This window comes from Phacochoerus africanus, chromosome 2, assembly GCF_016906955.1.
Source record: "Phacochoerus africanus isolate WHEZ1 chromosome 2, ROS_Pafr_v1, whole genome shotgun sequence".
Taxonomy (NCBI): domain Eukaryota; kingdom Metazoa; phylum Chordata; class Mammalia; order Artiodactyla; family Suidae; genus Phacochoerus; species Phacochoerus africanus.
Genome location: NC_062545.1, coordinates 248,246,336 through 248,271,424, shown reverse-complemented (window position 1 = coordinate 248,271,424; position 25,089 = coordinate 248,246,336). Strand labels below are relative to the sequence as shown.

The 25,089-nt window shown below is 40.7% G+C and overlaps 1 protein-coding gene across 7 annotated transcripts in view; it reads left to right on the top strand.

The window, feature by feature from the left end:
* The first annotated feature begins 12,564 nt into the window (after positions 1-12,564).
* ABCA1 (ATP binding cassette subfamily A member 1) overlaps positions 12,565-25,089 on the top strand; it is a 132,385-nt gene continuing 119,860 nt past the window's right edge. For 2 of the 7 annotated variants that reach the window (XM_047768084.1, XM_047768079.1), the window contains exon 1: positions 12,601-12,844. The gene's annotated coding sequence lies outside the window, so the exon portion shown is untranslated. The other 5 variants (XM_047768081.1, XM_047768082.1, XM_047768083.1 and 2 more) reach the window with 5 other exon arrangements.

The window sequence follows — 25,089 nt, the reverse complement described above, 5'->3', positions numbered from 1 at the left end:
GGTGAGATTTTTCAGGATGTGGTATTGCTTTTGTTAGAAGTGGTAATGCCTTTTATTGCTCTGTGACTCAAGTTGTGTTTAGTTACAGTCACGAAAGTGTGTCTTAAAAAAATCAAAATGAAACTAGCAGAAGTAGAAACCCAGGGTTATGATCTTCAAGGAATGATGTGATTCTTATTACTGATGTAGAGAAGAGAGTTCAGCTATAATGAACAAGAACTGTTAGCTAGGTTTGATTTCACCAAGATTTAGGTCATTCATTGCCTCCTACACTCACACACTCAGCCACTTCTCCCAACACATGCTCAGGGAGCATGATGGACTAATGGCTCCCCACCACCACACTCCCTCAAGAACTTCCAGGCCAAGGAGCCACAAATTCAGAAACTATGGGGGCTGGAGCAGAAAAGCAGGGATTAGTGGGGACTTGGGCAAGGTAGAGGCAGCATGTTCCATCTGGAGAGAACCTCTGTTCAGCGTCAGCCAGTTGTTGTTATGCAGGAATAGGCCTCCGGTGGTCAGAGCTTCCATCCTTTCAGTAGAAGCAAGAATAAAGATTTTCGTATGATATTTCCAATCTCATCAACTATTTCCAATAAAATACCAAAACACTTTAGCCCAAACCATGTGTCAGAGAGCTGGATGTGGCCATGGGCCACCAGTGTGCAACTTTTGATAAAAACTAAAGTGCATAAACTTTGGGAGTCCAAAAAAGCAGGGTATGATGGAGGCTGTTCCAAGGTCCGAACCAGCATGGACATAATTCCAGCAGTGAACAAGGCTACATGGGACTCTGAGGCTCCAATTGGGTACCTTCAGTGACAGGGCAATTAGATGTTGAAAATTAGCTTACTGGCTTCTCTAGACCTCTGTGGAAGCCCCCAGGGTTCTTAGGCAATTCTGGGGGAGGGAAAGGAGGGAGGAAATCTCAGGAAAGAGATACTGGACTTCCTGCTAATAGGCAAGTGGGGATTTGAGTAATTAAATAAAAGATGAAAAAAGAGATATGACCATATTTGAACTCTAGGCTGGCAAAGTAGTTTATACTAGATAATCTAATTGAAAATATCAACTTAAATTCCGCAAATTGGAATTGTGAAAAGAAGTCATATTTATTAAGTCATTATTGGACATTGAGGAAAAGCTGTGTTATTGTTTGGAATAATAATAGCATTAGCATAGTAAATGGCATTAATAATAACAATGGCTGTATTTTATTGAGCACTTACCAGGCAGAATACAAGCACTTCACATGTACTGTCTTATCTAATAGCCGTTAAACCCCTCTGAGGTAGGTTTACTATTACTGACATTTGATAATGAGTAAACTGAAGCACAGAGCAGTGAAGCAACATGCCCAAGAACACACAGACATGTGATACAAATAAGGAATTTTCACTTAGCAATAGATCCCTAGGATTGATTTAAAATCCTCTCATTCTTTTCTTCTTTTTTTGTTTTATTGAGTTGTTGATTTACAATGTCATTTTCAAAAAAATTTATGAACCTATTCACTAAAAAGTTCTAGCTGTCTTAACCATCTCATCTTTCCATCTTTTCTTCTGTTCTTCATTATATATATACATTCTCCTAAAATATGTTGAGTTCCCTTGTGGTGCAGCACGTTAAGGATCCAGTGTCATCACTGCAACAGCTTGGGTCGCTGCTTAGCATGGGTTCAGTCCCTGTCCGTGGAACTTTCACATGCTGCGGGTGTGGCCAAAAAGTAAATAAATAAAATATATTAGAGTTTACTGTTTCCATGTGGTAACTTATGGTTTGCTTTTTTGCAGTTTGCTTTTCTGCAGTTATCTACAAACTCTATTCTTTTTTTTTTTTTTTTGTCGTCTTTTTAGGGCCCCACCTAAGGCATATGAAAGTTCCCAGACTAGGGGTCAAATTGGAGGTGCAGCTGCTGGCCTACACCACAGCCACGGAAATGCAGGATCTGAACAGTGTCTGCAATCTACGTCACAGTTCATGGCAACATTGGCTCTTTAACACACTGAGCAAGGCCAGGGATCGAACCTTCATCCTCATGGATAATAGTTGGGTTCGTTTCCACTGAGTCATGACAGGAACTCTTGCAAGCTCTGTTCTTAATGCCATTTTTCTTAGGTAAAAAATAGCATATGCTTCTCCTAGAAATTTTGTAAAATATGGACATGTATGAAAAAAATTGCTACTAATCCCACCATCCACAGAAAATAGCTATTGACTCTCAGGCAGCATTCTTTCCATTTTTTTTTCCTATGCACTTATATTCAATAAAAAAGTCTATAAATATACCATTATTTTTACTGAATATAAATCATAGTACACTAACTATAGTTTTACTCTTTCCAGTTAACATTTATCATGAGCCATTTCCCATATCATTACCTTTGAAAACATTATTTGTATTTTTAATAACTACGTAAAATACTCTCATAGGAGTTTATCAGAATTTATTTTAGAATTTTTCACCCTTAGTTGATTATATATCTTTAAAATGTTCACTCCTGGAGATAACATAGTGACAAACACTTTGAACATAAGTCTTTGACCATATTTTTGGATATTTCCTAAGGGTAAATTCTTCCAAGTAATTTAGTAGGTGAAAAGCTTTTAACACATGTTGCTATGGTGCCTGTCAAAATGTTGGAACAGTTCATACACCACTAACACTCTCAGTTTTTATGATCTTCACTTTTACATCATTTCCCTCTTTCCTTAGCCTCTGATCTTGTTTCGTTAGATGTTAGGAATGGACCCTCCATTTAGCTTTCTTTTTCATCTTCCTATCTGGGTCCTCCCATCCCCAGTGGTAAGTAGACAGATTTGGGGACTTCCTGCTGAGCTTTAGGGTCAGCTCTGTGGGAAGCCCCAGGCCTCTGGGAATGGAGCCCATCCCCCAGTAATTTACATACTTCTGGGTGATTCTGCACACGTAGGTTTCCAGGACAAATAACCAGGAAAGAAATTACTCAGATTTCACTGGACAACATCAGTCACTGAAAGCATGGCAACAAAGAAGGGAAATGAAGGCCTGCTTCCATGACATGGTCACAGCACAGTGTCTGGCCAGTGTAGTGTTTGAAGAGGCCCTAACATTCATTCTGTCTAGATAGTTTCAGAAGCCATGAAGGGTGTTGGTGCAACGATGAATCAAACCAACACAAGACCACCAAGAGGATAACAAAGGAAAGACCAAGCAGTTCTGAAGGAATCATCTCCAAAATGCTGAAGGAAGAAAAGAGACTTGCCTCTCTAGCAGCCCAATAGAAAAAGGGAAATCTGGAACACTTCCTAGAATTTCTTTTTTTTTAGTGACTTATTCTCTTATTAATATGTCAGAGAGAAGGAAAACTCCTGGCTAAGAAATAAAACAGCCCCTTATTCTAGAAATCACAGGCAGGAATATGAATTCTTAACAAGTGTCAAAAAAAAAAAAGCACTCTGAGTAAGGAAAGGAGAATGCAGATATATCACTTTTATTATAATACATGCTTGATTTCATTTAATCCCCAGAATCCAATTATTTTCTTTTCAAACTTAAGGGTAGTGTTGTCCCTCTGAATCTATTGTTACACTTACTATTGGATCTGAGCTGAGGGTATTATTTGCCTATTAATTTGAGTACTTAAGAAATATCTACTATAATATAGTTCTCTCCTTCATCTACCCTCTATCGCATACCTTTTTATCAAATGAGGGAAGTAGTTTCTAATACTCTCTCTCCTCTGTCCCTTTTGCCTCCTGCTTCTAGAATAATAGCACAACAGAGTTATTTATTCTCATCCCTCTCCTTCACTAATTTTACACAGGGTGGAGATAAGATTTCTAGGTAAGGAAGCTCCATGAGCAGAGATTCAAAAAGTTTGTGGAATGGGGAATGGGCAGATAGGAATGGGGAGATGGAGAAGGCTTCAAGGGTCTTCAATGTCGTGTTTGCAAAGGTCTATTAGATTTTCTTCGGGAACTTTGAGGGATTGATTCTTTATAAGCAATAGAGAACCATAGGAAGTTTTAAGGCAGACGAGAGAGATACAGGATACTTCTTGTTTTTATGTTGGTTTGCGTAGCTATTTTCCCTTCAAGAAAAAAATCACTCCATTGTGGTGGGAGAGATAAATAGGAAGAGGAAGAAACAAAAGTTAGGAATAGCAATTTGGAGGTTACCCAAAACTTTGGCTTGAATTTAGATAAGTGGGGATGGAGAGGAAAGGACAGACTGAGATGCTGAAGAGATTCAATTGAGAAGTTTAGGGTGCTTTTTAGAATGAGAAGAGGAAGATGGGGACGGAGGCATGAAAATTTAAGCAAGTGTGACTATGATTTCCAACAGTCAACATGTAGATGAAGATGTCATTAAATGAAATTAAAACATAGGATGCAGATGGACCAGGGATATTTTTGTTTTTTTATTACTCAGTGAATTTATTACATTTATAGTTGTACAATGATCATCATAATTCAGTTTTATAGTATTTCCATCCCACACCCCCAGCGCATCCTCCGACCCCCCAACCTCTCCCCTTTGGAAACCATAAGTTTTAAAAGTCTGTGAGTCAGTATCTGTTCTGCAAAGAAGTTCAGTCTGTCCTTTTTTCAGATTCCACATGTCAGTGATAGCATTTGATGTTGGTGTCTCATTGTCTGGCTGATTTCACTTAGCATGATAGTTTCTAGGTCCCTCCATGTTGCTAGAAATGCTGGTATTTCATTCATTTTAATGGCTGAGTAATATTCCATTGTGTATATGTACCACCTCTTCTTGAGCCACTCCTCTGTCGATGGACAGTTAGGTTGTTTCCATGTCTTGGCTATTGTAAATAGTGCTGCAATGAACATTGGAGTACATGTGTCTTTGCAAGTCATGGTTTTCTCTGGATAGATGCCCAGGAGTGGGATTGCTGGATCAAATGGTAGTTCTCTGTTTTGTTTTCTGAGGCATCTCCATCCTGGTTTCCACAGTGGTTGCACCAATTTACAATCCCACCAACAGGGTAACAGGGTTTCCTTTTCTCCACACCCTCTCCAGCATTTATTGTTTGTAGACTTTTTGATGATGGCCATTGTGGCTGGTGTAAGGTGGTACCTCAGAGTGGTTTTGATTTGCATTTCTCTAATAATGAGTGATGTTGAACATCTTTTCATGTGTTTTTTGGCCATCTATATGTCTTCTTTGGAGAACTTCTGCCCATTTTTTGATGTGGTTGTTTTTTTGTTTGGTATTGAGCAGTAGGAGGTGTTTATCAATTTTGGAGATGAATCCCTTGTCAGTTGGTTCACTTGCAAAGATTTTCTCCCATTCTCTGGGTTGTCTTTTTGTTTTGTTTAGCGTTTCCTTTGCTGGGCAGAGACTTTGAAGTTTGCTTAGGTCCCATTTGTTTATTTTTGTTTTTACTGTCATTACTCTAAGAGGTGGATCTGAGAAGATGTTGCTGTGGTTTATGTCAGAGAGTGTTTGGCCTATGTTTTCCTCTAGGAGTTTGATAGTGTCTGGTCTTACATCTAGGTCTTGAATCCATTTGGAGCTTATTTTTGTGTATGGTGTTAGAGAGTGTTCTCCTTTCATTCTTTGACATGTGGCTGTCCAGTTTTCCCAGCACCACTTATTGAACAAGCTGTCCTTTCTCCATTGTATATTCTTGCCTTCTTCGTCATAGATTAGTTGGCTGTAAGTGCGTGGGTTGAATTCTGGGCTTTCTCTCCTGTTCCACTGATCTATATGTCTGTCTTTTTGCCAGTACCATATGGTTTTGATGACTGTTGCTTTGTGAAATAGTCTGAAATCTGGGCGCCTGATTACTCCAGCTCCATTTTTCATTTTCAGGATGTCTTTGGCTATCCTGTGTCTTTTGTACTTCCAAACAAACTTTAAAATATTTTGTTCGATTCTGTGAAAAATGTCCTTGGTAATTTGATAGGGATTGCATTGAATCTGTAGATTACCTTGGGTAGTATAGTCATTTTGATAATATTGACTCTTCCAATCCAAGAGTATGGTATGTCTTTATACCTGTTTGTGTCATCTTTGATTTCTTTCATCAGGGTCTTATATCGTTTTCAGAGTACAGGTCTTTTGTCTCTTTAGGTAGGTTTACTCCTCAGTACTTTATTCTTTTGGATGTGATAGTAAACAGGATTGCTTCCCTAATTTCTCTTTCTGATATTTCATTGTTAGTATATAGAAATGCTATTGATTTCTGTGTATTAATTTTGTATCCTGCAACTTTGCCAAATTCATGGATGAGCTCTAACAGTTTTCTGGTAGAGTATTTAGGATTCTCTAGGTATAGTATCATGTCATCTGCAAAAAGTGATAGTTTTACTTCTTCCTTTCCAATTTGGATAACTTTTATTTCTTTTACTTCTCTGATTGCTGTGGCCAGGACTTCCAGAACTATGTTGAAGAGTAGTGGCGAAAGCAGACATCCTTGTCTTGTTCCTGATCTCAGTGGGAATTCTTTCAGCTTTTCACCATTGAGAATGACGTTCGCTGTGGGTTTGTCTAATATGGCCTTTATTATGTTGAGGTAGGTTCCCGTTATGCCCACTTTCTGAAGGGTTTTTTTCAGAAATGGGTGTTGGATTTTGTCAAAGGCTTTTTCTATGTCTATTGAGAGGATCATATGGTTTTTATTCTTCAGTTTGTTAACGTGGTGTATCACACTGATTGATTTGTGGATATTGAACAATCCTTGGATCCCTGGGACAAATCCCACTTGATCATGATGTACAATCCTTTTAATGTATTGTTGGATGCGGTTTGCTAGTATTTTGTTGAGGATTTTTGCATCGATGTTCATCAGTGATATTGGCCTGTAGTTTTCTCTTTTTTTTTGTGGAGTCTTTGTCTGGTTTTGGTACCAGGGTGATGGTGGCCTCATAGAATGAGTTTGGGAGTGTCCCTTCCTCTAAAATTTTTTGAAATAGTTTCAGAAGGGTAGGTATTAGCACTTCTCTAAATGGTTGATAGAATTCTCCTGTGAAGCCATCTGGTCTTGGACTTTTGTTTGTTGGAAGTTTTTAAATCAGTTTCAATTTCAGTTCTTGTGATTAGTCCATTCATCTTTTCTATTTCATCTTGGTTTAGTCTTGGAAGATTGTACTTTTCTAAGAATTTGTCCATTTCTTCTAGGTTTTCTGTTTTATTGGCGTATAGTTTCATATAGTAGTCTCTTATGATCCTTTGTATTTCTGTGATGTCCATTGTTATGTCTCCTTTTTCATTTCTCATTTTATTGATTTGAGTCCTCTCTTTTTTTGAGGAGGGATTTTTTAAAGAAAAGATTAAAAATTTGTTTTGGGGTTTAGTTGCAGAATGTCCTATTCAGTGTTGTGCTGATAAATGTTAAAACTAGCTTTCAAAAAAAAAAAAAAAAAAGAGAGAGAGAGAAAAGAAAGAAAAGAAAGAGAGAAAGAAAAAAGAAAGAAAAACAGAAAGAAAGAGAGAAAAAGGGAAAGAAAGAAAAGCTGTGATTTTTATCAGATTTGATGGCATAAATATTCCCTCCATGAGCTCATTTTAGGTTTGCCCCATGGAAGTCACTTACTGCAGTGTAGGGAGGAGATATACATATGCAGTCAGCAGTTCTGAGCTGAAGCAAGCACACTTTGGTCCTGCTGGTTGCTACACCAGGCATGGGGGTGGGGGTAGGAGTCTTGACACCTTCCCAGAGCTCAGCAAGGAGCTAAGAGCTGGCCATACAGGGTTTAGGTGAAGTTAGGGAATGGATCATGTAAAAACAGAAGAAAACCAGTTTTAGGAGACATAGATACAAGGACAGAGGAGTAGGAAAAGAGGGATTAAAGAGGCAGGAAAGTCACAAGAGAACCAGATTCAGGAAACACAAGAGAAGAACTAGTTTCAGGAAGGAAGGTGTGGTCAGTAGTGTCAAATACCAGAGATCAGGTAGCCCAGGGACTTAAAGGAGGTCATCAGTGTTACACCTTAAGCGGTCTTTCTGTGCTTGAGATATTTTTCTATTTGCCTACATGAAAATATTTTATAATGATAAGAAAGCACATATGCCCCTCTCTCACTCTTTAAGGAGGTCATTAATGAATCTGGACAGCATGAGCTCAGAGTGGTAGGGGCCAGAATTTGCCTGAAACCGGCTGGAGAGTGAATGAAAGGGAGGGATTACAGATGAAATCTTTTCAGCAGCTTGGCTCTCGATGGCAGGAGAGCTTAAAGGGAGGAAGTTTGGAAGGGTGGTTTTACTTATTTATTTATATATGTATTTATTTATTTTTGTCTTTTTTAGGACTGCACCTGCGACATATGGAGGGTCCCAGGCTAGGGGTCTAATCCGAGCTATAGCCACCGGCCTATGCCACAGCCACAGCAACGCAGGATCCGAGCCGCATCTGTGACCTACACCACAGCTCCTGGCAATGCCAGATCCTTAACCCACTGAGTGAGGCCAGGGATCGAACCTGCAACCTCATGGTTCCTAGTCAGATTCGTTTCCGCTGCGCCAAGACAGGAACTCCAAATTTATTTATTTTTTTAATTACTCAATGAATTCTATTACCTTTATAGTTGTACAAAAGGGTGGCTTTTAAAAATTGTAACTCATTGATCAACTAGTAATTCAGGGGCTATAAGTGTCTATAATCCAGGCTAACTTGTCGATACCAGTGACAGGCAGAACAAGCATCTTACTAAAGTCCAGAAGCAGTAATGGTTTTGAATCTTGCTATATGTCAATAAGAGTCACATTAATAAAGAAGGGGATTGCATTGGTCCAATAAAATTAAATTTGTAGGTATTGAAAGCCTGTACAGTACATAGTTTACTCCACAAATAACGGTGATCCTTTGTAATTTTGTTTTGTTTGTTTAAACTCTATAGCTTGAGAATTTGTTTCTGTGTCTAACCATATATTGGAATTAAACTGACTCAAATATAAACTATAGGTTTATATAAGGTTATTCCACCTATATGAAGGAAGAATTACCTATTTTTTAAAATTCTGAGGCACCTGTCGTTCTCCAGGGATTCTCAAAAAGCCCAGTTGTTCCATCTTCTTAATTGTAACAAATTCTGCCGGAGAAATTATTTTTACAATAGTTTCTGTTTTATTCTTCATTGACTTCCTGTAATACTCTTTTTTTTTCAGAGTTTCCAGGAACCAAACAGTATGATGTGTCCCAATCTAAAACACATGTGGTGAAAATCATTTATATTCTAAACAATTTGTAAATGTACATTTATGGTGACCAGTTAATAGATATTATGTATCAAAGCAATTGCCAAGCAAAGTCTTTAAGGTAATCCCAATTTAAATGTCTTGATAGAATGATAATCTGTAGCTCCATGACCTCTGGCAGGGTCTCCAAGGCTACAGCTGCCTGAAAGGGCATTTCTGTAATTAGAAGATGCCAGGGTCATCTTAGAATAGAACTTCAAGACACCTAGGGTATATTGATAGAATTAGCTTCTCCAGAGCCACAGCAACAAAGGGCCATTTTACTGGTTTGGGAAGAGTCATCTAGGTGGGGACCTGGAGTGTTGGTGTTGGTGTTAGAGGAATTGAAGGATTTTGAGGAAAGCTCACAGAAGCATACTTATGAACAAATCAACCAGTGACATTCAAGAGAGAAAATTCTCATTTTATACATTCTCTTAGCCTCTGACTTTTGGAATTCAGTATTTCTGTTCAGATGAACCTGTCAGATTTGCAAAATGTGGGTTTGGTGTCAGCAGAGTTAGGTCCTTGTGTCCCCTGGCCATATCCCTCTTTGGGGGGGTTGAGCTCTTTTACTGGTAGACATCAACACAAGTAATGAACATACTTCAGGCATTGCAGTGTGTTCATGTATTCATTTCAGAGGTGAGCAGATTCCTGATACCACAGGTTGTTCTGAGTTAAAAATGATCACATTTGGCTTTGGGGCCATAGACCTGTATATTTAGAATCAATGGCTGTCCTCTGGAGCTGTCAGCTCCATCTTGGTCTCACCTCCTTTCTCCAACAGCCTTTTTCTCATTTGTACAAGACTTCTGGTCACTCATTCCCCAGGAGAACAATCTGAAGGATTACATTAATAGGGGTGCTCTTGGGAATTACAGCCTTCAGTTCCAAAACGAATGATTCTGGTGGTGGAATTTTAAGCAATGTGATAGGTGGTGGGTGGTGGGGTGGGGGATAGAGAGACAGAGAGACATTACACTCCCCCAAATCACACTTGGAAGGGTAGCACCTCCTCAGAGCTTCCCTTTATATCTAGAGAATCAAAGAGATTACTCTGCACTCTTTTCTAGGCCTGGAGTTTTAAAATTTTGACATGGAAAAATTCCCCCCGTGAATTTTATTTATTTTTATAATGATTTTTATTTTTTCCATTATAGCTGATTTACGGTGTTATGTCAATTTTCTACTGCACAGCTAGGAGACCAGTCACATATACATATATACATTCTTTTTTCTCATGTTATCAGGCTCCATCACAAGTGACCATAGTTCCCAGTGCTATACAGCAGATCCCATTGCTTATCCATTCCAAAGGCAATAGTTTGCAACTATTAACCCCAAATTCCCAGTCCCTCCCACTCCCTCCCCCCCCACCCCGTTGGCAACCATGAGTCTGTTCTCCATGTCCATGATTTTCTTTTCTGTGGAAAGGTTCATTTGTGTCATATATTAGGTTCCAGATATAAGTGATATCATGTGGTCTTTCTCCTTCTGACTTACTTCACTTAGTATGAGAGTCTCTAGTTCCATCCATGTTGCTGTGAATGGCATTATTTTGTCCTTTTTTATGACTGAGTAGTATTTTATTGCATATATGTACCACATCTTCTTAACCCATTCATCTGTTCATAGACTTTTAGGCTCTTTCCATGTCTTGGCTATTGTGAATAGTGCTGTGATGAACATGGGGGTGCATGTGTCTTTTTCAAAGAAAGTTTTATCTGGATATGACATGGGAAAATTTTAATAGGCCATGGCTGATACCTAAAAATGACCTCATTAGTCAGCTACCAACACCTTCTTTGCTTATATTCATTCTTCCCATGAGCTCAGCTGAACAAAATTCACTTTCAGAAAACCCTTGTGAGGCAGGGAAATAAATATATATTCTATTTTATAGGTGAAGAAATGGGGGCAGAAAGTTGTGGATCAGGTGGTACAGTCAATTTGACCCCAAACCCAGTCTTTTGGCTAGGACTGTCCTTTGACCTAGACAAGAGGGACTCCTCTTCTGGGCTCTGGGCCTCAAAAGGCTTGGCTCTGGCCAGCCTCGCACCTCATCCTTTCCTAAGGGTGGGCAGTCCACAGGACCCAGGGGTCATGCCACCAGAGTTATGAATAGGTGGGACCCTAGAATTCCATACCCTAAGGCCTCTAAGTATGTTTCCAGAGTCTGCCAGGGCCTTCCCAAAGGATCCATCCTGAGTGTTAACAGAACCACTGACATGTGTACCTGAGTTCAAATCATGGCCTTGATTGAGTGTGGAGGGGCTTGTGCAGCTTGGGGTCCACATACATAGCTGGAGGTTATTCTGGAATATGATGGAGCTGGGGCGGGAAGAGAAAGGGAAGAGAAAGGGATGGTCAGCTCTTCCACTCCACCATATTTTGCCAAACCCAAGTTACAGCCTGAGGAATCCAGGTTGCTCCAAAGGTATCTTTGTCAAGGTAGAAGACACTTTTACAGTTTGTTGGCTTGTTTTATGAGTTAAATAATTAAAGTATATGGCCCTCCATTTGTACACTTGCTTCTGTTCCTCCAATGTTATGGGCCGTCTTGCTCCTATCAAAGCCAATGCCAGAAGAAGTTGGTGAACTGGAATGGTTATGTAATTTTACAAGACTGTGATTCTCCAGCTGCACTTTGAGAATTTGTAGAAACCAAAATACAAGCCATATGTATTCATCTGTCACTGAGCCGCTGACCAATATGATGAAAATTAAAAGGGAGTTGGTCCACATTCTTTGTTTTTGTTTGTTTTTTGTGGCCTCCCTCCTCCTCCCAGTTTGCAAAGAAAAGGAACAAGACCACTTTTCAGGGGTCCTCCCTGGGAATCCTAAAAGTAATACTGAATTGAATTCCAAAGCCAGGGTTGGTGGTGGAAAACACACCCAGCCAGTTGTCCAGGGGACCACTTTGTCCCACATCCTGGGCATTTGAAAGGAGAAGACTAAAGGGTTAGCATCTTGAGGGGTTTGGGCCTAGAGTTCTGTTCCCCTCCCCACCTCCCCCCAGGTCCTTCCGACTGAAAAAGTTAACAAAGGAACAAAAACTGCTGAAAGCACGAGATTAGAGGAAGCGATTTCTACTAGTGCTTCTGGCTGCCCTGAACTTGCAGGAGAGTCTCTGGCGGGCGCAGCCCCCTGCCCCGATTTTCCCTCTGGTCCTGGGCAGACGAGCCCAGCAGGGGCGAGAGATTCAGACCCAGGCCGGGGCAAGGCGGGCTGCACCACCACCTGCGCCCTCCGCCCCCAGTGGGCGTGAGAGGCGGGTTGTCGCCCATTTAAGGGGCGGGGCGCAGCTCCACGTGCTTTCTACTGAGTGACTGAACTACATAAACAGAGGCCGGGAAAACGGGCGGGGAAGGAGGGAGAGAACAGGCTTTGACCGATAGTAACCCCTGTGCTCAGCGCCGCCGAATCTATAAAAGGAACTAGTCGCGGCAAAACCCGGGTAATTCCGAGGAAGAGTGAGTGCTGCCGGGGCCTTGAGGACACTTCTCTCCCCTGGCGCAGGTTGGCTGGACAGGGGTCTCCGCGCTACCAGCGCCGCCACAGCCAATTTCTCCAGGCGCTTTGCTCCTCTTCCCACACTTCTCGGGAAGGATTTTTCAAGGGGTAGGGGCAAGAGACGCAAACACAAAAGTGGAAAACAGGTAAGACGCTCTTCAGCAACTTGGGCGTTATTGTTTTGTTTCGGGGCCGAGGGGAATTTGGGAAGCTCTGGGTTTCGGAGACTTTAGTCCGAACCCCCACATTCCCACCTCCTGCAGGGCAAATGGGGCGGGGGCAGCGTAAATGGGGGAAGGCGTCCTAGGATGAGCTGTGGCGACCCCAAGACGCGGCGCCGCTACGCTCAGAACTCGCCGGGCGGTGGAGCGGAAGGAGCATCTCTGAGCGCGGAGACCAGGGAGCAGTACTTAAGGGGCAGTGGAATCGGGGGCTTCCGGTGTTGCTGGGGGTGCTGCGCTCGGAATCGGGAGAGTGGCAGGTCTGGCACTGAGCTCTTCCCTTTGTTCAGAAGCGCCTGAGCCGGCTGGAAACCTCTTCGGCTGCTGGTCGGACGGCGCACATCAGGACAATTGTCCGCCCTTAGTTCTTAAGGAGCTGGTCTGAGTTGGGCTTTGACCTGGGAGTCGGTCCCGTGCACCCCGATACTGGAGCTGAGCTTTCTTTGCCCGCAAGAACGCGTCTGGGAGGTGTCCCAAACCGGGTTCGTAGCGCTATTGTTCCTTTGAGGCTTCGGGGGCTTTGTTTAACCTGGGGGTCTGCCAACGGTCTCTGCACGCTCTCTGGAGCTGGAATCCCTGGCGCAGCCGGGAGACGAGTTTCGTTTCTTTTAAAAACCTTAGGCTTAAGAGAGGAGGGCCTGTGGAAACCGGGAGCTGAGGTGTCCATTCCCCTGCCCCCCGCCCCCATCTTCCTGCCCTTTGCTGCTTGTCTGCTGGGGGGCAGCCTCAGACTGGGCAAGGATGGGGAAGCTGGGGCGAGATGGAGCAGCAGAATGACCGAGAGTAACCCCGGAGGGCGGTGCAGAACTCGGAGCGCGGCGGCCGGCTGGGCTTCGCGGTGGGGGCAGGGAGGGCTGGGCGCCGGCTGCCAGTGGCCATGGGGGGACTGACCCACAGCGCCTCCTGGCCGGGTCGCCTGGGAATGGGCCGGTTGGCTGGAGTGGAGCCGGGCTCTAGGAGGCATTGTCGCTCTCGGGCTCCGACTGAGATCCGGTAAAGGCTGATGGTTGCAGACTGGGAGGAAACCTGGGGGATGAGGCGAAAGCTCATCTGGTTGTTTTCTTAGAATGGTTTCCTATTCCCTGAGCGTTGCTAAACCAAAGGTTCTAGGGGCGTGGGTCAGTGCCAGGGTTGTGTGTGGGTGCCTTTTTTTCAGTACTTATCAGAAAGAAGAGAGTAAACAAAATAAAAAACAATAGAGACAGAGAAGGAGAAAGAAAAAGGGAGAGAGTGCGAAAGAGAAAGAAGGAAAAAGAAAGAAAGAAAAGTGACGCTAGAAATAATGGGCCCTTGTCTTTTGCAACATCGGTACCATTAGCTTTTAAAAACAGACTTTTTAGTGACAGTTAGAGTGAGTGAGTGGTATATATACATTCATATAATAGAAGACAAAATTGATAAAAAAAAAATTCCTTGGTGATGAAAATCAGTAAGTCACTTTCTAAGGCCTAATCCCCACCTCCCCACAAACACCTCAACAAATCTTCCAGGTTCAAAAACAGAGTTTTACTGGTTCTTTTAACAGTAGTTTGGGACTCAATTCTAAGTTTTGATCTTCTTTTCAGACAAAACTTAAATCCTAATTTTAAAAAAGTACTTAATTTCTCATCTCCCCTTTAATTTTGGCCCCATTTCCTCATGCCTACTGCAAAATTAGTGGCCACTGTTTGTTGTTCATATCTTTCTCTTGAGGCACTTCTCCCACCGCTCCCAAAGAAAGTATGAAAGCATAGGGAAGCTTCCAGAGTAGACCCTCTTCTGATAATATAATAATTTTCAAGTACAAAGTTTCCATTGTCAGCCTGTAAAATGTTTAATTAATAACTGATAGAATTTGGGGAAAACATTGGATATGCAGAGCACATTGGTATTTACTTGAGAAAAAGCAATAGAATCAAAGTGATCAGCCTTCAGTGATCACAGTCCATTTAAGGGATAAGAATTGCTACTGTAGTCAGAGTAAGTATGAGCACCTTTTCAGGGACCAAGCCTGGTGTTCCAGAATAATGTGTATGATTTTAAGGAGACTCCTCTGATGTTATGTGTTTCCCCTCCAGATAAACCTTTGAAATCTTAATCCTTACAAGTATTTCAATTTATATCCAAATCGAGGCCTGTGATGGGCCCTGGACACATTTTGGCTTAGAACATATTTACAGTTAATGTGAGAAAGTAGCTTAAGATGGGAAAAGGGTGATTAGGACTTGGTTGTTTTCAACCTCTGCTCTAGGAAGTCTTAATGCTTACATTATTAAAAATGAATAAAACCAAATGAAACTCAGCCAGGCTGCTTTTTCTTATCTTCCGTAATATTTACCTTATATGGAGAGAAGTTGGAATATTTTTCCACTAAAAAATTTTTTTAGGGCTCTTCCTTTCCATAAATCAAGTTGCTTATGCTATGTTTGTAGTGATTTTAAATAGCCAATATCTTTGCTCTTTCAGTTTTCAGCTCCTAAAATAATTACGTAGTCATTGTCTTAGACTCCAATTATGGACCTTTTGAGAATTTAGAAAGTACCAGTAGATATGTGTTTTCTTGAATTTCTAAAGTACTCTCAAATCCACATATATTTTTATTTACTATCTGATATTAAAGAAATAATGCAAATATAATGCTTGTTTTGGTCAATTACCTGGGTGTCAGATTTTAAAGATCTTTCTGAAAATTTGTTTTAACTGTTTTGGGTGAGGATCTACACTAAAACCGAAACCTTCTTCATACCCGCATGTGGAAATAATCATATGTGCCAAAGTTGTTGCAATATTTGTTTAATAGACACTGTTAAATAGCACTTTGTGCCACTTACTATTCCAGATGCTTTTCAAATACTAATTTAATCTTTACAATGAACTGATTCAGTATCCCTATTTTGTAGACTAAAAAACAGAGACGTTAACTAACAAGTGTCTGGCGACACACTTTGCAAGTGTCAGAGCTAAGATTTTTTTTTTTTTTTTTGTCTTTTTGCCATTTCTTGGCCCGTTCCCGAGGCATATGGAGGTTCCCAGGCTAGGGGTCTAATCGGAGTTGTAGCTGCTGGCCTACACCATAGCTCATGGCAACACCAGATCCTTAACCCACTAAGCAAGGCCAGGGATCAAACCTGCAACGTCATGGTTCTTAGTCGGATTCGTTAACCACTGAGCCATGATGGGAACTCCCAGAGCTAAGATTTAAACCCAACCCTGAATCTCAGAGTTCTTTGACTCCTACACTAAGCAGTGAGGTGGTATGATTTCAGCTGCTGTGAGCAGAGGACATTTTGAGGATGCTCCCTGTTCTGGTATATTCATCTGCTCTGGTTCTTATCAGAATCTACAGCCTGTATCAGTTTCCCTTGTTGCTCTGAGTGGGCCAGCCAAATTCTCTTCAGCTTGTTGGGACATTGATTGTGTAGGGATTGCAACACCATGGGAAGGACAGATGATAAAATTTACTCAACCCTAATTCTTTACTTGGTTTAAAATGAAAGATTTGCTTTTGTTTTAGTCAAATATTTGTGAGTAGGTCTGTGATGATCTTGAAATGTTTTCTTGTGTGATAAATAGAAAATGGAGTGACAGGATTTGGCTGTAAAAGTATGAGGAACAAAAGAAAAGGGGAAGAAAACTGTGAGTTGAGCTGTCAATCCTAACTTTGATGAGTTTTTAAAAAATTGGTTATAATACAATATGATGTGTGCTTGTTCTATTCCTGATTATGCCATGGACCTTCTGAAATAAGCTAGTTCTGTTACTGCCATTACTGTCCAGGCATCAAATTTAGCCTTTTCTTAAGGCATATTTCTCTGAAAGTAAATACAGTTTTAAAGTCGGCTTTATAAATGTGAAATTGGATGGGAACCCCTCTTGCTTACTAAATTGATGTAGCCCATCTGAAATAGACTCTTAGGAAACATTTCTTCTTGGTAAAAAATTACATTTACTGTTGATTTATTGTATGTTGGAAGTTGTTTTAAGCATTCGACATGTTATAATTCAGTTCATTCTCACGAGAACCAGATGAGATGAGCTCTATTATCTTCATTTTACAGATGGGAAAACTGAGGTATAGACAGACTAAGTAGCCTACCAAGTAAGCAGTGGAACTGAGATTGCACCACAGGCAGTTTGGTTTCCATGAATTTACCAATACCGGGTAAGGACTTCACGAAGGAATCAAAGGTTAATAAATGAAATACTAGTAAAAGGCAAAGAGTGAGTCTTGGTTTTCATTTGGATAGTTCCACCTGAAAATAGTTTACTGGATAGGTAGCCAGCATAAGTGTGGTCTTAGAGAGGTGCATTTTAGAAATATTTGAAGGCAGAGGGAAAAAATCTTGTTATGTGAAAATGCTTTCAAATGGAGCCTCAACTGTACATTCTGTTGAGATGATAAACTGTATTACAGCAAAGAGCATTTACTCTGAGGCACATCAGATATGGTTCCTAAAACAAAATAAAGTTTGAGGTCCTGTCTTTTTCCATTTTGAGAATCTATTTTAAGATCTGATTTAAATGCCATCCTTCTCATTAGCTTGCCTGGATTCACACCTTCCTGCCAACACTGAGTTAAAATTAATTATCCTCTTCTTTTTTGCTCCCATAGGATTGGATCACAGTCCTATTCATGTCATGTGTTGAATTGTTTTGTTGTTGTTGTTATAGTTAACATTTATTTGTCTTCCTCTGGAAGGTATGCTTCTCCAGGAGGAAGTCTTTGATTCTTTCTTCTGGTCCTTAATTCACCCTCCTTGATACAGAAGGGGATTCAATAAGTGCTGACTTGAACAAGTCAAAGAGAATGGGAAACTATGTTTGTTTCCTAAATTCTAGAAGATGAATTAAAATAGTGGGATAATCATAGAAAAACTTTAGGAATAGAATTATATGAGAATAGTTGAGGTTAGGTTTATGATAGATTGAGAAATACTAGTATGTACTTAAATTAGTTAAGACTAGCTTTCTTTTTGTATAGTAGACAATTCTGACTCCATTCAGTTTCATTTCTCTTTGAGGAAGCCTTGATTTGAGAAAATGCTGTAGCCTGTGATGTTTCACATTAAAGTACATTTATTTGCACATTAATTTATTTTTTTAACATGAGATAGTTCAGTAAGTAATTGAGAATTTAAATACTTAAAACCCCCCAAACAACCTTTTATGTATAGGATCTAGTCTTTTCTTTCATTCTTTGTGTCTCTCTGTGTGTAAGTATTTGTTTGGAACTGAAACGTTTTCTATGCCAAATCCAACTTCCAAGAAGCATTTGAAAGTCAAAGCATTTTTTTTTTTTTTTGGCTAGTCCTGAAGTTCAAGATGTTTTATAATAGGAGGACACTTCTAGGAAGAAGTTTGTATATATAAACCAACTAGTGGTTTTTGTTTATTGGAAGAGGATTTTTTGACTACATGGAGAATGTGATAAAAGCTATGGATTCTCGCTTCAGAAAAAAAAATAAACACAGGCATGTACACTCCAAATTTTATGTATAATTACATATAATTTGACATGTAATTATGTTCTACATATAATTTCAGAAAACCCACTTCCTTAGCCATGTAACCCTGGGCAAGTCACCTTACTTTTCTGAGATTTAGTTTCTTCGTTGATGAAATGAAAGAAGCTGAGTACATGGCTTTTAAAGAGCCCTTCAAGCTTTTATGTCCTCTAACTCTAGGTCTGTATTTAGGAAAAAGGATGTGTCTTTGATTGGAACTGCCCAGAGCAATGTTTTGAGTGACAGGCTCAGCATTGTGCAACAGAGCTGTGGATTTGGAGAGGTAGAGTGGAAACACCCAGAGAATGCTTAAGAGAGTTTTGATGAGTGACGAAGGGAAGAAGATGATGGGAGGAGAAGAAGATAGAAGAGAGAAGCTTTGGAATTGCCTATTTATTTGCATTACATGGACAAAGACTTGAATCATAGAACCAAAAGGGGAGTTTCATCTGACATGCAAAGGAAAGAGGGGTTAGTTTATCTCACTACATTTCAGTGGAACAAACATGGATTTAGCGAGACGCAGTGAGACATTTGTCTCATTTCCAACTCACCATCTGGAGAAGCTCTCTAAAATGAAATGTTCATTTGGAATCTCCACTCTGGATGTCTCCATTTTGGGTGTAGGTTTTGCTTCTTGTATTGCAAACCTGTTAAGCCAATAAATATATGGTAGGGGGAAAAAAAAAAGCTAACTGACTTTTAAGACTCATTCATCCTCTGAGAAAGGATGAGATGTGGACTAACTTTATAAAGTATTTCTAAATATCTCAGAAGACTTTCACTCAGGGTAGTAGGTGGGCAAGACACAAAGTTTTCAAAGCATTGCCCTGAGTTTGTTGTTTCGGAGGTCATAATAGATTAGGACTAGAAGGAAGAAAGAAGAGGGGAAAGGAGCAAGAGGATTCAGGATTGAGGTGGGCATGGGAAGGAACTGCTAAGAAGTTGTTGGCTTTCATATCCCCATTTACAATTGCTTTGCAAAATTTCTGTAGAATGCCAGGTCGGGAGTAATTGCTTTTTGCCAGGAGTCAAGCCGAGCTTGTTTTCTTGAGGAAACAAGTCCCCAAGGGGATGCCAGCTTGAATTCGATTGGATCTGGTATTTAGATGATCTAAGCTTGACATAAAGTCAACACTGATGGAAGTGGCAGCTTTCCATGGAAAGGCAGAGAGAATGTAAAGGCCTGGACTAATGAGTTTAGATTGATCTGTAGACTTTTCTCCTCTCCTGATGCAGGGCCTTGGGATGTAAGTGACAGTTAACCTTAGCTGGAGTGATTTCTGGGACTGGAAAAAAAAGGGAAGAGGAAGACATAATTGTGTGTGTGTGTGTGTGTATCTGTCTATTGTTAAGGTACCAAAAAATACCATTAAACTGAAATACATTTCTTCAGCAAATATTTTTCAAACACCATTTAATGTTCTAGGTGCTAAACAAATATCAAAAGACTTTAAGGGCCTGGCACCGCAATAGTCTTTACCTTGGTGTTCAAGGCTCTTCGAAATAAGACTGACCATTTTGATAGCTTTCTCCTGGATTTTAAGAGGCATGCACTGTACCTGGTTTTCTCACCGATGAGTAGCATGTAGTCTGGCTCAGCAGGTATTTGTTAACTTGTTCTCTCTCTACAAGGTTTTCCTCTTTTCCCTGATTTTTCTTGAAGAACCCCTTCCTGCTGTTTTTTGGCTCCTTGTCATTTTGGAATCTCACATCCATCCTTTTGCACTGTACCCTCTACTCTTATTCCTCACTGACTGAAATTTTACTCACAGATTCTGGGTAGATGTGCACGTGTGGGCTCATTCTCCTGTCCATTACCTCACTTACTCCTCACTGTAACTCTGAAACAGGCAGAATGTAAGCCACTCATTATTTCAGTTGACTCACATTTTTATAATCATCAGTACATCTACTTTTTTTTTAGTGTTTCTATTATTTTATTTTCCTTTTTTTTTTTTGGTCTTTTTGCTATTTCTTGGACTGCTCCCGCAGCATATGGAGGTTCCCAGGCTAGGGGTCGAATCGGAGCTGTAGCCCCCGGCCTACGCCAGAGCCACAGCAATGCAGGATCCAAGCTGAGTCTGCAACCTACACCACAGCTCACAGCAACGCCGGATCGTTAACCCACTGAGCAAGGGCAGGGACCGAACCCAAAACCTCATGGTTCCTAGTCGGATTCGTTAACCACTGCACCACGACGGGAACTCCTCCTCTTTTTTTTTATTTTCCCACTGTACAGCAAGGGGATCAAGTTATCCTTACATGTATATATATTTTTTTTTTTTCCTCACCCTTTGTTCTGTTGCAACATGAGTATCTAGACATAGTTCTCAATGCTACTCAGCAGGATCTCCTTGTAAATCTATTCTAAGTTGTGTCTGATAACCCCAAGCTCCTGATCCCTCCCACTCCTCCCTCTCACATCAGGCAGCCACAAGTCTATTTTCCAAGTCCATGGTTTTCTTTTCTGTGGAGATGTTCATTTGTGCTGGATATTAGATTCCAGTTATAAGTGATATCATATGGAGTTTGTCTTTGTCTTTCTGGCTGATTTCACTCAGTATGAGATTCTCTAGTTCCATCCATGTTGCTGCAAAATGGCATTATGTCATTCTTTTTTATGGCTGAGTAGTATTCCATTGTGTATATATACCACATCTTCCTAATCCAGTCATCTGTTGATGGACATTTGGGTTGTTTCCATGTCCTGGCTACTGTGAATAGAGTACATCTACTTTAAAATGTTAACCTTATATTGGTCCTCTAAATTGAAAATGAATACCAATTTTCTCAAATAAAAGATCACTTTCATGTAACCAGGTCACTTTGCTGTACAGCAGAAATTGACAGAACTTTGTAAATCAACTATAATTTAACAATTTCAAAAAACCCCAAAACTTTGTAAAATAAAAAAAAATCACTTTAAAAACAAGGAGAATAAAAACCAATTAATTTTTAAATACCCTACCTATAAAATAAACTTGCTTTCTAAAGGTGCTGACTCTGAGACTTGCTCTCACTATGTTAAAAAAAAAGGGAAATTAAGCACATGTTGAAGATAAGACCAAACACAAAGTTTCTCCTTAATGAATACGGTTTTTATAAAGGAGGCTAAAGAAGTGCTGAAAAGAACAACATTTTCTTATGGTGTGATTGAGTGTTTAATACTGTGCCTGTCCATCCCCTGAAATCCTCTAAATGGAATTTAAGTACTGCTTAAGTTCGTTTTGTGTAACTTTCCTACATTTGGGGAAATACTGAGGCTGCCCCATTTTTCAGTTGGTGCACCCGATACAGAGTCTCGTTAAATAATGTGTTTATGTTTCACCTATTTCAATAATGGCAGAGCTGGGGATTCAAACTGGAGTCTGAAACCCAAGCTCCAGGCAGTTTTCTTAGACTCCGAAGATATACTCCAGTCTGTTGACCATAAAGGCTTGTTTTCTGTTCTGTGGCTCAAAGTGATAGAATGGCATCTATCACTCTCTGGCTGTCATCAACTGGAACTAAAAATCTTAGCTTCTTGCCTGTTTAATCCAGACTTCTCACTACTATACCAGAATTTAAAGTACTGTTCACAGTATTTAGGAGAGAAAAAGCAATTGTGTCTATATGTCTATCCTTTCAACTTACAGTGGACACTGGATCTTTGAATAATTGATCAGTCTCATTTATTCTGTCTCTTGGTCCATTTTGAATCTTAATGGCTTCTTCAACTAGATTTTTTTTTTTTCTCTCAGAGAAAATTGCTCTTTGGTTATAAGTTTGAATCAGAAGGAAACCTCCACAGAAATCCTGAAGGTTGAGTCTTTCCTGGGTACCATTTCCTTTATACAAAAGTACAAAACTGTGTGCTAATTTTAGCCTTTTAGGATTGTGATTAAAGATAGTTTTTGTTTTTGTTTTTTACTTTAATGATTGTGTTAATTAAAGGACTTTGAGAGCCTTTGGTTAAGTAGTGTTTATCCAGTTGTCCGTCTGTTGCAGGATTTGCAAATTTAGTGGAATTAGTGCCATTTTTCAGTTTCCAACTCCAGTCCCATTTCACATGATCACAGAGTGACTTTCTCCTTGGCTGTCTGATACTTGGTTCCCGTGGTCTCCATTGAGGGGAGGGGATGTGGCCTTGGAGGCTGCAGAGACCAGCAGGGTTCTCTGTCCTCAGGTAGAACTTCACTGGGGACTGTGTTCACCCAGTGTAAACATTTAGCCCTTGGTGATTGTGAGATGAGAGTGTGTGCATTTTAAATGCCACTGTAAACTGCATTTGAAAGAAGAGGCTAGTAGAATGTCCACCCAATAGTTTAGTTTCATCTTTCCTAGAGCACTTTTTTATCTGGCACATAAAATGATTGGTAAAAAGATCTTAATGAGAATGGCACTTTCTAGAAGGAATACTCAGAATAATGATATTGTAATAATACAGATTGAGTTCTTCTGGGAGGATCCACCCAGACCTCAAATAATGGAGTTCATGGCATTTTTTTTTTAAGAGCCAACATCCTTTTTTACCCCAGAATCATAAGTATGTGAAATTAAAATTGTGATCTTATTCTTCCTTAATTCAGCAAGACAGCCAGCAAAGAGGTTTATTTTGGTTGTTAGAGAGAAGTTCAGTTATGAAGTTGGGAGGGCAGGGCTTAGACCTTGTGCCTCTGCACCTTCCCTGGAGCCCTGACTACCTGGTCAGCTGGTCCTTGCCGGGCTGCAGGGACAGAAGCATCTCAGACACATGACATGTGCCTGCATTGCCTTAAGCAGCTGGCTGGTGAAAGAAAGAGGATGTTCTCAAGAAGGTTGCTGGGTTTGGTCATATACTTCCCTGAACTAGAACTGGAAGAGATCCTAGAGATGAGATAACTTGTTTGGGCAAAAGTAAAAGGAATTAAGTGTTGAGGTGGAAAAATTGTATCCAGATGTTGCTATGCTTTGTTGAGTGAGTTCTTGACTTGAGCCTGTAGGTTTAGAGTCAAGGCTCCTGACCAATGCTGACAGTCATGTATTTGTGTTGAGCCCCTAAGGGTGGTATTCTTGTTGGTTGGCATGTTTACCGGGGCTCGAGCCTCAGGCTGGTAAACTACAGATTCTCCTTTGCTCACGTGAAATCAATGAAAATGAATGTCCTTCCCAACAAATGAGAGCAGCTTTGAGGAAAACCAAATCAAATACACTTCCATTTAACTTGTTTCTTTGAGCATAGCTGGAAATTTTGTCATGCTTTTGAGCTACCTGAACCTGTACTTTCAGTGACATTTCTGATTTGTTCCTGTAGTGAACCTGCTTTTACTAATTTTCCTCATCCCTGAGGTCTGATTTGAGAGGGCTTCATTCCACAAATGTTTATGATTACCGAGGTGTCCTGAGCCCTGGGCTCAGTGTTGTGGAGGATAGTAAGATGCTGCCATTCAGATTTAGCAGGGATTGCCTGAGCAGCTGGTACACTGGAGAAGGGGGTAGGGAAAGCCAAAGACATGGAGGAATTGTTGCAAATAGGTAATTGACCTGGAAGCTGGAGGAAGTGGGCTGGAGAGGAAAACTGAGCCAGGAGCTGGAGACGTGGAGAACGGGATGGTGCCTGCATGGAACAGAGAAGCGGATGGCCCCCAGTGTGGGAGAAGAGTGTAAGAGGGTGGTAGGGGCCCTAAAAGGGAGGTTTTTGGCAAAATGATGGTAGAAGAGGCACCAGGATACCAGTGTAACTCTTTCCCATCTCCCGCTGAGCTGGGCACTGCAGAGAGCTCTAGTGTGTTCTGGAAAGGCTTTGTGGGGGGAATAGTACTATTCCATCTGTGGACAAAGAAGGGAGAAGAGAGATTCTTTAACATTCTGCCTGCTTGGTGCCCCACCCTTGATGAATGCTTGCTTTACCCTGTGAAGTCAGCAGCACTAATCATTATAAGAGCTGCCGTTTACTGGATACTTAACTTTGTTCCAGGAACTGGCCAAATGTTTTATATTCATTATTAGTTCTCTTTTATGGAGAGAATCCAGGACTCAGATTCCTTTAGGGTCCCAGAGCTGGTGGGTAGCAGAGTCAGAATTCAAACTCTGCTTTCTCTGACTCCAGAACCTCCCTTCTGTCTCCTGGGCCAGTTAATTCAAGAAAATCAGAGTTATGTTGTGAGCCTCACGGGAAGCCCAAGAAAATCAGAGTTAAAGAACGTCTGAGGGATTTTGCTACAGGGCGCATAGGCCCACAGGAAGGGGAAGGCAGTGGAGGGATTTGGGTTTGTCTGTCCCCAAGTCCTTTGAGCACTTCTATAAAAATAAACTTTTTAGGCTGGGAGAAGATTGAACATCTGAAGATGTTGACTCTTCGGAGATGTAAACCAAACAAAATGGTTTTTGCTCGTCCAGGCAGTAAGCCTTATATCCTAAAATTCTCTTGGAAAACCCTCCTCCAACAAGACAGAACATTATCCAGTCAAGTTTGTCAGCAGATAAAGGATTGCTTATGGAGACTGGCTTCCTTGTTTTTCTGTATAACTCAGGGTTTGTGTTCTTGGATAGTTCCTCCCCTGCAGGTACCTCTTACTTTGACATTATGATTGTGGTTGAGAAAATTTGTTTTTGTTTTTGTTTTTTTCTATGACGTGTAATATTGACAAGTATTTCATTTCTAGGGGAAAAGTTCCTTTTTCCTATATGCTATATACCTGCTAACAGGGAAAAAGCAAATAGCTG